At 39.1% G+C, this 9675-nt stretch overlaps 1 long non-coding RNA gene across 1 annotated transcript in view; it reads left to right on the forward strand.

The window, feature by feature from the left end:
- The window catches only part of LOC125613319, a 28029-nt gene extending 18712 nt beyond the window's left edge, over window positions 1–9317 (forward strand). The window contains exon 4 of the long non-coding RNA XR_007343848.1: window positions 8897–9317. This is a non-coding gene — a long non-coding RNA (uncharacterized LOC125613319). The remainder of the gene's footprint in view (window positions 1–8896) is intronic.
- Window positions 9318–9675: the final 358 nt, after the last annotated feature.

Here is a 9675-nt window from a genome sequence, read left to right on the forward strand (position 1 = left end):
GAAAAACAGGATCCAAACTTTGCTCATGTGAAATTCAAGTATAATGAAACTCCCTGCAAGGTGTTTTTCCCTTATGGGGTTTTCTGGGCCTATTTCTTGTGCTCTCAAGATTACAGGTTATAACTAGGCCATGATGAATCTTTCTTAATTTCAGTTTTATTGAGGTATAATTCATATGCTATAAAATTAACTCATTTTAAGTATACAATTTACTGACTTCAGTAAATTTACAGCATTGTGCACCCATCAATGCAATCTAGTTTTAGGACATTTTCCTTCACCCCTGAAAGAAGCCTCAGTTCCATTTGCAGTCAATCCCTGTTCTCACTCCCAGCCCCTGGCAACTATAAATCTATTTTCTGTCCCTATAAATTTGCTTCTTTTGAACACTTCCTATAAATGGAGTCCAAAAAATACATGGTCCTTTCTGTCCAACTTCTTTCATTTGGCATGTCATGTTTGAGGTGCATCCATGTTGTAACATGTATAGTACCTTCTACTTCTGAATAGTGTTCCAGTGTATGGATATTCCACGTTATCCATTCTCTGACAGTTGGACATTTTCACTGTTTCCACTTTTTAGTGATTATCCCTGATTTCATTCAGCTCTTCAAGGAATGAGCCAGATTTCTGAGAATTATCTTTGTTGTTGTCCCAAGTGTAGAAAAACTATGATGTTAAATCCTTTAGCAGCATCCTCAAAAAGATGTGAATTTCTCTCTGCTTTTTTCTTTTGTTATCTCTCTGCTTGGTGACTATCTTTCCCCTGCCTTTTCCTGTCACTTCTTCCTTTATACTGCCTCACAGCTTATCTCTTAGTAAACATGCAGCCTGGCTTACCATAAGAGCCTGCAGCAACAAGCCAGAACACCTGGCTGTTAAGTCTGAGCTGACATCTGCTGTTAACTGGACCCTCTCTGAGCCAGCGAGAGAGAGAGAGAGAGAGAGAGAGAGAGAGAGACTGGAATAATTTTATTATTTTAGCAGAGTCATTTCCTTAAAATAAAATCTGACTCCAAATCCTGATGTATAACAGATGAGATTGCCACAAGGTTTGAAGTGTGGTAGAGTTTGAGGTCCTGTTGGCGCTGTCCCGGAGTACTCTGTGTACCTCAGCTCTGGAGCATTCAATCTGAAATTCCCTGTACAGATTTAAGGGTCTGTAATTGTGTTTTAAAGCCTATGATATCCTATTCATATAGAAGGAACTGTGAGTAGAAGCAAAAGCACAAGACTGAAAATCAGATGACCTGTTCCAGCCCTTTTTGCCTGTATAATAATCTTGGGCAAATTATTTAACCTGAATTTTAGTTTTTCAGGTGTGGTAATAATATGTACATGGTGTCACATCATGCACATTTAACCTACAGGAGTTCAGGGATACAATCATCAGAAAGAGGAATTTAGTTATGGCTGGACCTGCCCTTGTTTGCAGTTAGCTCCATTCCTCATCCTTCACCCTCTCTGCATCTTGAGCAAAGACATTGATCCCATAGGCTACATCTGACAGGTGCTCTTTTCCACTTTTTCAACTTCCCTCAAAGGGAGGTACCAGTGTGAGACTGGAGGACAGGAAGAGGGGAAAAGCCACAGTATCTCTCCCGCACTTCTCTTCTTGGATGGCTTCTCTAGCAGTAGCTGTGTTGTTGTAGTTGTGGCTCTAGTTCCTAGTGAGCAGGCCCATCTTGTTCAAGCTTAACTTCACTAATCTCAGCCCTTGGATCTGGTTATATCTCCTCTTCCCATTTTCCTCCAGCCTGGGAGTGCTTACACTAAAGCCCTTCTCTCTGAATATCTAGAGTGGTTTCTGTTTTCCTGGTTAGATCTTGAATGATGCAGCTAACACCTGGCAAAAAGGGAAAGAATGAGAATGAGAATCTAAACAGAAAATGTCACCAGTCATTTTTCTTAATGCTCTGGAATGAGGGATAGGCACAGGACATGAGACCCTCAGTTGGTTGCAGGTCTCAGGGTCCCTTATTGGGTTTTAAGTTGTGGAGTTTTGGGGTATATTTGGCAAGCAAACTTACATGTACTATAGAATACAAACTGGTGAGCTAGATAAAGCTCTGCTGAAAAGCCAAACTGCAAAATTTCAAACAAATATAGGGCATTATTATTACCTACATTCCAAGACCAGGTCATCCAGGAATGGGGAATTTTAAGTCTTTTTATGGGACTTAGGTTACTGTGGAGCATTTCTAGAATTCTTCATTGTTTTCTACAAAAAGGAAACTAAATCTTGCTTCATAGGAGAGACAAGGAGAGGATATTTAATCTAGGTTAATAGTTTTGTTTCTTTGCTAGAAACGCACACACACACACACACACATACATACAGCATTTTTTTTCAGTTAAATTCACTAAAATTTACAGAATCATAAAAAGATAACATTGCTCTTTGTCTTAAAGATGGAATTGATGTGTGGGAGATTATACCATTTTTTACTTTACTTGCTAAGACTTGAAATTCAGTTCATATTCCCTTAGCATTTCCTTACATCTTCCTTCTATAATCAAACCTACATGTAAATTAGACTAAAAAGTTTCACAAGTTCATTTTTCTCTTCTCAAAGTCAGAAAGGTGATTTTTGTTATTGCATTTTAGTTATACAGAGTTATGGCTTCCATTGTGGCATATTTGCACACTCATGTAACATATCTCCCTCTTTCACTCTTCCTTACCATTGTTTCCCTCCTTCTGGTCCCTTTCCTCTTCTCTAATAGACCCCCTTCTATCAGAAAGTTGATATCTATTTATTTACTTGCCTATTTACCGGCTATTTTGTTCAGTTTTTAAAATTGGAGCCCTATAATCACACACAATGGTGAGAATCATTATTACATATTCACACATGCACATGATATGACAAGAAAATTTGGCTAATATCATTTCCCAGTATTTTCCCTTATTCTTTTATCTTCCCTTGCCCTTTTTTTTCTACTCTACTGAGCTCCCTTAAATTCTCATGAGACTCTCTCCTACTCAAAAAGGTGCTTTTTTTGATGACAGGATTTTCACATTATTGCCCTAAACTATGAATTATATTAGTGTGAATTACATCCACATAGATTTTTTCCTTCCCAAATATGGTTCTTGTGGGTATATATTTTGAACAAGTAAGTCTTTTTTCAAATTTTCCCTTAGGACTATGGGCTGAACAGTGAAGAAGTTAATGAAGCTAATGGACACTAGTATAAGCTGCCCTGTCCAACTACTAACTTCCATTTTACAAAATGGTAATAAAAGTAATGGTGATGAGTTCCCTAGGATTGCTGTCTTGAGTTTCTTACAGTTGAAAAAGAGTTGCTAGCCTAATCTCACTAGACTTATACCCCAGTTGCTGTATTTGACAAAATTTGTCTCTCTGGTGACACATTTCTGGCTGGACCAGTAGCAAAGAAATTATTTTCTTTTTGCCTGGTCTTTTTTTTGGGGGGCCCCTACCCAGCAATATGTCTGAATTCCTGTGTAGGTGTCCAGTTATTTGATTTTTCTAATTGTCTCCAAAAATATTTAAAGAGCCCCAAATCAATGTTTTGAAGAGTTAGAAATTAACTCTTTTCTGTTGAGAAAAATGCTGATGAATATTGATAGATGTTCACCACCCTGTAGGTGGGGGGCAGGGGAGGGACGAGGAAGAACAAGCAGGGTCTGGCCTGTTTTACACAAGGCTGAAGTCTTACAATACATGCCATGTAATCAGGCAAAGGACAAATAATCCCCTTGAATACATTTACAGTGAATTGACCTACATTTCACATTAGATAAAACACACTTAAGTCATTAAATGAATTTCTCCCTCTAGTTCGTTAGTTCTCAGCATGCTCTGATCTTTTAGCCATTTGTCTTATAGCTCATGAAAGCTGAATATGGGAAAATTGGAAACTAAATCATTGCATCTGTCTCCTTACCGGGTCAGGATATGTTCCCATAGAGGAATTATTTCGATGTTGGAGATTGACTGGTTCTACTGTGGATCTCGTCTGGAAGACTGCGAAGCTGTACTGGATGTACTGGCCTTCTGCCAAGCACTGTGTGCACATTAGCAACAATGTGCCCATGCTCACATTGCTCAGGAGTCATCTAATGCTAAGAGCTTAGATTTAGCATTAGGAGAGCCCTGGAGAATGCTTCTAGTCTGTTCTGAGCAGCAGAATTGATGATGAAAGAAGCTGATCATTTAAAAAATTCTCACTGGAGGCTCAGACCTTCACATCTTCTTTTCTCTCTTAAGACACTCATTAAATAAAGGTGTTGTGGAATGGAACAGTGTAGGTCAGCTTCAGGGAGTGCCTGTCACACCAAATGGACATATTATGCTTTTTTTTTTTTTTTGATGCTGAGGATTGAAATCAGGGCACGTGCTTTATGCAAGACTATCTATTTTTAAAAGTGTTATTCTTCTTGGTGTGGAATTTATGGTGTTTCATGAAGCTGCTGGTCTAGCTTTGGAGAGACTGTGAAACAAACTTAACATTATAACATCAAATATTCTAGTAGGCAGTGGAGCAGTTGAGTGCATCATTTTAATAAATAGGTCAAACATATAGCAATTTTCTGGGGGTAGAAACAGGAGCTCTGAAAAGAAGAAAGGAGAGCAGGGTAAACAGGACTCTTTTAGTGTTCATCAAATGGCTGTCCTCAATATTTATGGGATCTTAGTTGGTATTAGAAGAATCATAACCAATGTAAAAAAAGAAAGTGTACTGAGAAAACCAAAGGTATTGTTTTAGTCAGCTTTTTTGCTACTGTGACCGAAAGACTGATAAGAACAACAAAAAGGAGGCAAAGTTTATTTGGGGTGCTCACGGTCTCAGAGGTCTCAGACCACATATGGCTATCTCTATTCCTTAGGGATTGAGGTGAGGCAGATGTCATGACAGAAAAGCATGGTGGAGGACAGTAGCTCAGGACATCATAACAAGAAACAGAGAGAAAAAGACAGCTCAACTCACCACGGACAAAATATAAACCCAAGGGCATATCCCCATTGGTCCACCTCCTCCAGCCACACCCCTACCTGCTTCTATTTACCACCCAGTTAATCCCTAACAGGAGGCTGATGTACTGATTAGGTTAAAGCTTTCATAACCCAATCATTTCATCTCTAAATTTTCTTGCATTGTCTCACACCTGATATTTGGGGGGCACCTAATCTAAACCATAACAGTATGATATTTGTTCAGTGTTTTGGCCAATGCTTTAAGTGGCACACAGGCAGTGAAAAACATGTTCAGAGGTAAGTAATATAAGAGACAGCACATAAAGAATTATTTAATTGGGGCTGGGGTTATGGCTCAGCTATAGAGCACTCGCCTCACATGTGCAAGGCCCTGGGTTCGAACCTCAGCACCACATAAAAATAAATAAATAAAATAAAGTTTAAAAAAGAGAATTTTTTTAATCAAAGAATATATATTAAGCTAAGTTCTGAGCTGTGGACTAGAGATACAGAGATGAATATAATACCTTCCCTGTCCTCAGGGATGACATAGTCAGAGTAGCTGAAAGAACTAAAGATTTGTCTTTTTATCTAGCTAGTATTTGGAAAATCATCTTCTGGAAGAAGGATTAGTGATGGTGTTTGTGTTACTGAAGGTGGAATTAAGTCCAGTGGGTGGAATTAAATCCAACGGGTAGAAGCCTCAAAGACTCATATTAGCTTAATATGAGACTAACATTATGAACAGTGAGAGGTAACTGAAGGTGTGTTGGACAGCACAAGGAAGTCATGAGGCTCAGGTTCTCAGGCTTTTGGGAACAGGCCTGATGATCCCTTAGCAGGAACACAGGGGCAGTGGAAATAGTGAATGAGACACACACACCCCCTGTTGATTCACTACTTACTCTACTATATACAGTACACCAAAGTCCCAAATTTTATGGACATCCTGGTGAGCAAACCCAAGACCCTCTCTCATGTAGCTTATACCTAGTGGGAAGGACAAACATTAATTGACCAATCACAAGAACATGTAAAACTGCAATGAGGAAGACACGTGGGATTACAAGAGCAGGTAACAAGGTGTTTTACCTTATTGGGGGAGGCCAGGGAAAACTTTGATGAAGAACTCTCTTGATCAGGCTGAGATCCAATGGATGAGTGGGAATATAGGAGGCTGTTCCAGGCAAAAGGAGAGACTATGCAGGGTTCCTCAGATGACAGTGGGGTGGCTCTCAAGGAACTTTAAGGTCCCTTCATTCCTTTCTTCCTTCCAATTTTATTTATTTGTTGAATGAGCAATACATAATAGAACAAACTCAAAAGTACAGAAAGGCATAGAATGAAAAGTAAGTCTTTCCCTCTACCCTGACTTTCCAGAGACAGTCACTGTTGGAATTTTTTTTTTTTTTTGATCCTTCTGGAGGTAATTGACACATCAATAAATATTCCCTTTTCTCCCCTCTATAAAATTGTAGTACCCTATACATCATTCTGCATTGTACTTTATTCTCCTAACAATGAATCTTGAGGCTTTTTTCATCACATTTAAAGCAGTTCTATGGTTCTTTAGTAGCCACACAGCAATCCACCGAAGGAGGCACCATCGGTTATTAGACTCTCTTTTACAGAGGATTGCAAGCAAAGCAGCAATGAATATCTTTATGAGCACACAATTTTTCACATGTGTGCATTTGTGTGTGAAGTAAGCTTTTGTGTTTTTTCTTACAAAAAAGCTTTTTATGTCATTTTTTATTATAAGAGTAATAATAGATGCTTATAGGAAAATATTTAAACACTGCAGAAATACATAATGTGGAATGTGAAAGTGATCAACCTCACCCTCCATAACTACTCTGGTTATCAGTTCTCTAGGTGATTTCTAATCAATATATTCTCCAAGTAATGGGTCTATAGCTTTCATTAGATTCATATAGGAATATATGAACACCAAAAGTTAAAAGCATTCACTGCTAGAGAGAAGCCATAGGTAAGTTTCATTTTCACTTGACAGTGGTGTTAAATCCTACCAACTACACCAAAAAGAGAAAAGGGAAAAGGAAAAAATGAAAGAAAAAAGAGTGATATTAATCTTGGTAGAAGGCTTTTCCAAGAGCTCCTTTAATATTGCAAAACTTGAATAAATTATTTAACCTCATCCATAAAATAGGGACAATAATAGTAACTCATAGGATGGTTACAAGGATTAAATAAGTTAATATTTTCAAGCACTTAGAAAAGCTCCTGTCAAATCATAAGCCCTTTGTACATATTTATAAAGTATCCTAGGTCATATGTGTCCTGCCTGCCCCAATCCCAATAAGAAAACCAAGGTCTAAAGAGCTACAGACTCTTGACAAGCAGCCCGGACCTTCTGAATAATTCCCAGTACAGCCTCTCACCCAGGGCAGCATGCTATCCCTATCTAGAGACCAAAACATATCATCTAGGTCATATGAGGAAGTAGGTAGGCAAGAGAATGTTGAAGTGCTGCAATAAAACTTGATGTTAATTACCCAGCTAGCAGGGACAATCTTTGATAATTTAGAAAAAGCAAATTATATGCAATAAATAAATGTGTGTGTGTGTGTGTGTGTGCGCGCGCGCACGCGTGCCACATTTTAGTAAGAAATTGATTTTAAATTAAGGGATTTTTTTTTTCCAACAGCAGGAGAAGAGCTACCTCTGTTTTAGTCTGCTTTTTCATCTCTGTGACCAAAAGATCTGACAAGAACAATTAAAGGCATAAAAGAAAACGTTTATTTGGGGCTCATGGCTTCAGAGGTTCAGTCAACGGATGGCTGACTCCATAGCTCTGGGCCCAAAATGAGGAAGAACATCACAGTGGAAGGGTGGAATGGGGGAAAGCAGCTCAGGACATGGCAAGTAGGAAGCAGAGAGAGAGCTTCACTCACCAGGAAAAAAATGAAAACTCCAAAGGCATACCCCATTGACCTATCTTCTCCAGCCACATTCTGCCTGCCTTCATATACCACCCAATGGATTAATGCCATTGATTAGGTTACAGTCCTCATGAACTAATCGTTTTGCTTCTGAACATTCTTGCATTGTCTTACACATGAGCTTTTGGGGGACACCTTATATCCAAACCATAAAAACCTCTAAAACTAATATAATTGAAACTCACAGTTCAAGATGTCTAATCAGCCAGAATTGTAATTACCTTACACTTTATCCACCATGACTCCTTGCCAAAAAGCAAACAACACATACACTTACAGACACATATGCACATATGTTATTTTACTAAATATGGAATAATGCAATTGAATTTTGTTATCTAAAAAGTACTTTAAATATTTTGGATACTTCAAGGGCTATTGAAAAGGTAATGCACGCTTCCATCCCAGGTCTTTATTTTCCCCCTTCCATCTCATGTTGCAGTACCAGAGCCAGTATTTAAAAAGCATAATGTTGCAGTACAGTCAAGTCCCAACCCTGCACTCACCAAACTTTAAGCATGGGAATGAATTCAGTTCTGAGCACAAGTATTGTGCAAGTATATTCACAAATATTGAGCCTCTAGGCCATGCCCGAAGCCTGGTATCAAGCAGAGAAATCAGATAGAGTCCCATGTCTCTCCCCATGTCAGCTTGTCTGTAAAATAAAATGCTTGAATGAGATGGCTAATCCATTTTTTCCCAGCTCTGAGTTCTATGATTCCTCTGACGTTGAAGTAAAACCAAGGAATTATTTGCAAATAGAAGTTCTTCAGAAATACTGATCAGTAGCTTTCATGATGATCAAATCGCTACACAAATCCTGTTCCATTTACAGTGCTTTGTCACTTGAATCATTAACAATGTAATCAATACTAATGATGTATCATTCATAATGACAGGCTATTGGTACAGTGCTTCATAATATCAATAACTCCTTATGCAACCCTGGTCAGAGAACACTAATGTCCCCATTTCTCTTTTTTACAGGAAACTGAGGTGGAGAAAAGATTGAAGATAGCAGAGTAGAGATTTGAACTCAGGTCTGACTTCTTATCAGGGCTCTTCCTGCCTACACTATCTCTCCACTTATTAAATGCTTCTGGGTATTATCCCTGCTGTGCATCTAAGGCGTCCCTTCCCTCTACACAGGGGCCATTCTATGTGTTTTCTTTATTCTACCCCCAGTGTCTTGCCTGGTGGGCACCTGCTTTTCTCTGGTGCAGGCCTCTTTCCACATTTGTTTGCCAAGGCAGGGAGGCTGCTCTTGGGTGGATCATGGCTCTGTGGACAGACCCAAAAGAAAGCCGTTTTTATTTTTTTTATTTTTTTAATAAACTGGCCTGTGGACTGATAGCTGTTTTTGCAAATAGTCTTTTTTAAAAAATATTTATTTATTTATTTTTAGTTCTCGGCGGACACAACATCTCTGTTTATATGTGGTGCTGAGGGTCGAACGAACCCGGGCCGCACGCATGCCAGGCGAGCGCGCTACTGCTTGAGCCACATCCCCAGCCCGAAAGCCATTTTTAAAAGTTCCTGCTTGCCTGCTTCCTAGACCTAGAGAGACACAGATGCAGGGCTCCTGCTGCCTGCACTGTCAACTCCATTTCCCAGGCCCCGAAGCACAAACCAAGAATTCTTTGTCCATCTTATCCCAGCACCATCAGGCCCTGAATTTTTCATTGAAACTCCCTGAAGGAAGCTTGTTATCAGCTGGACTTGCTCTATTTAAGGTTTTAATCTCAGTGAAGATGAATGGGTCATTT

The sequence above is a fragment of the Marmota marmota genome, unplaced genomic scaffold (assembly GCF_001458135.2).
Source record: "Marmota marmota marmota unplaced genomic scaffold, marMar, whole genome shotgun sequence".
Lineage (NCBI taxonomy): Eukaryota > Metazoa > Chordata > Mammalia > Rodentia > Sciuridae > Marmota > Marmota marmota.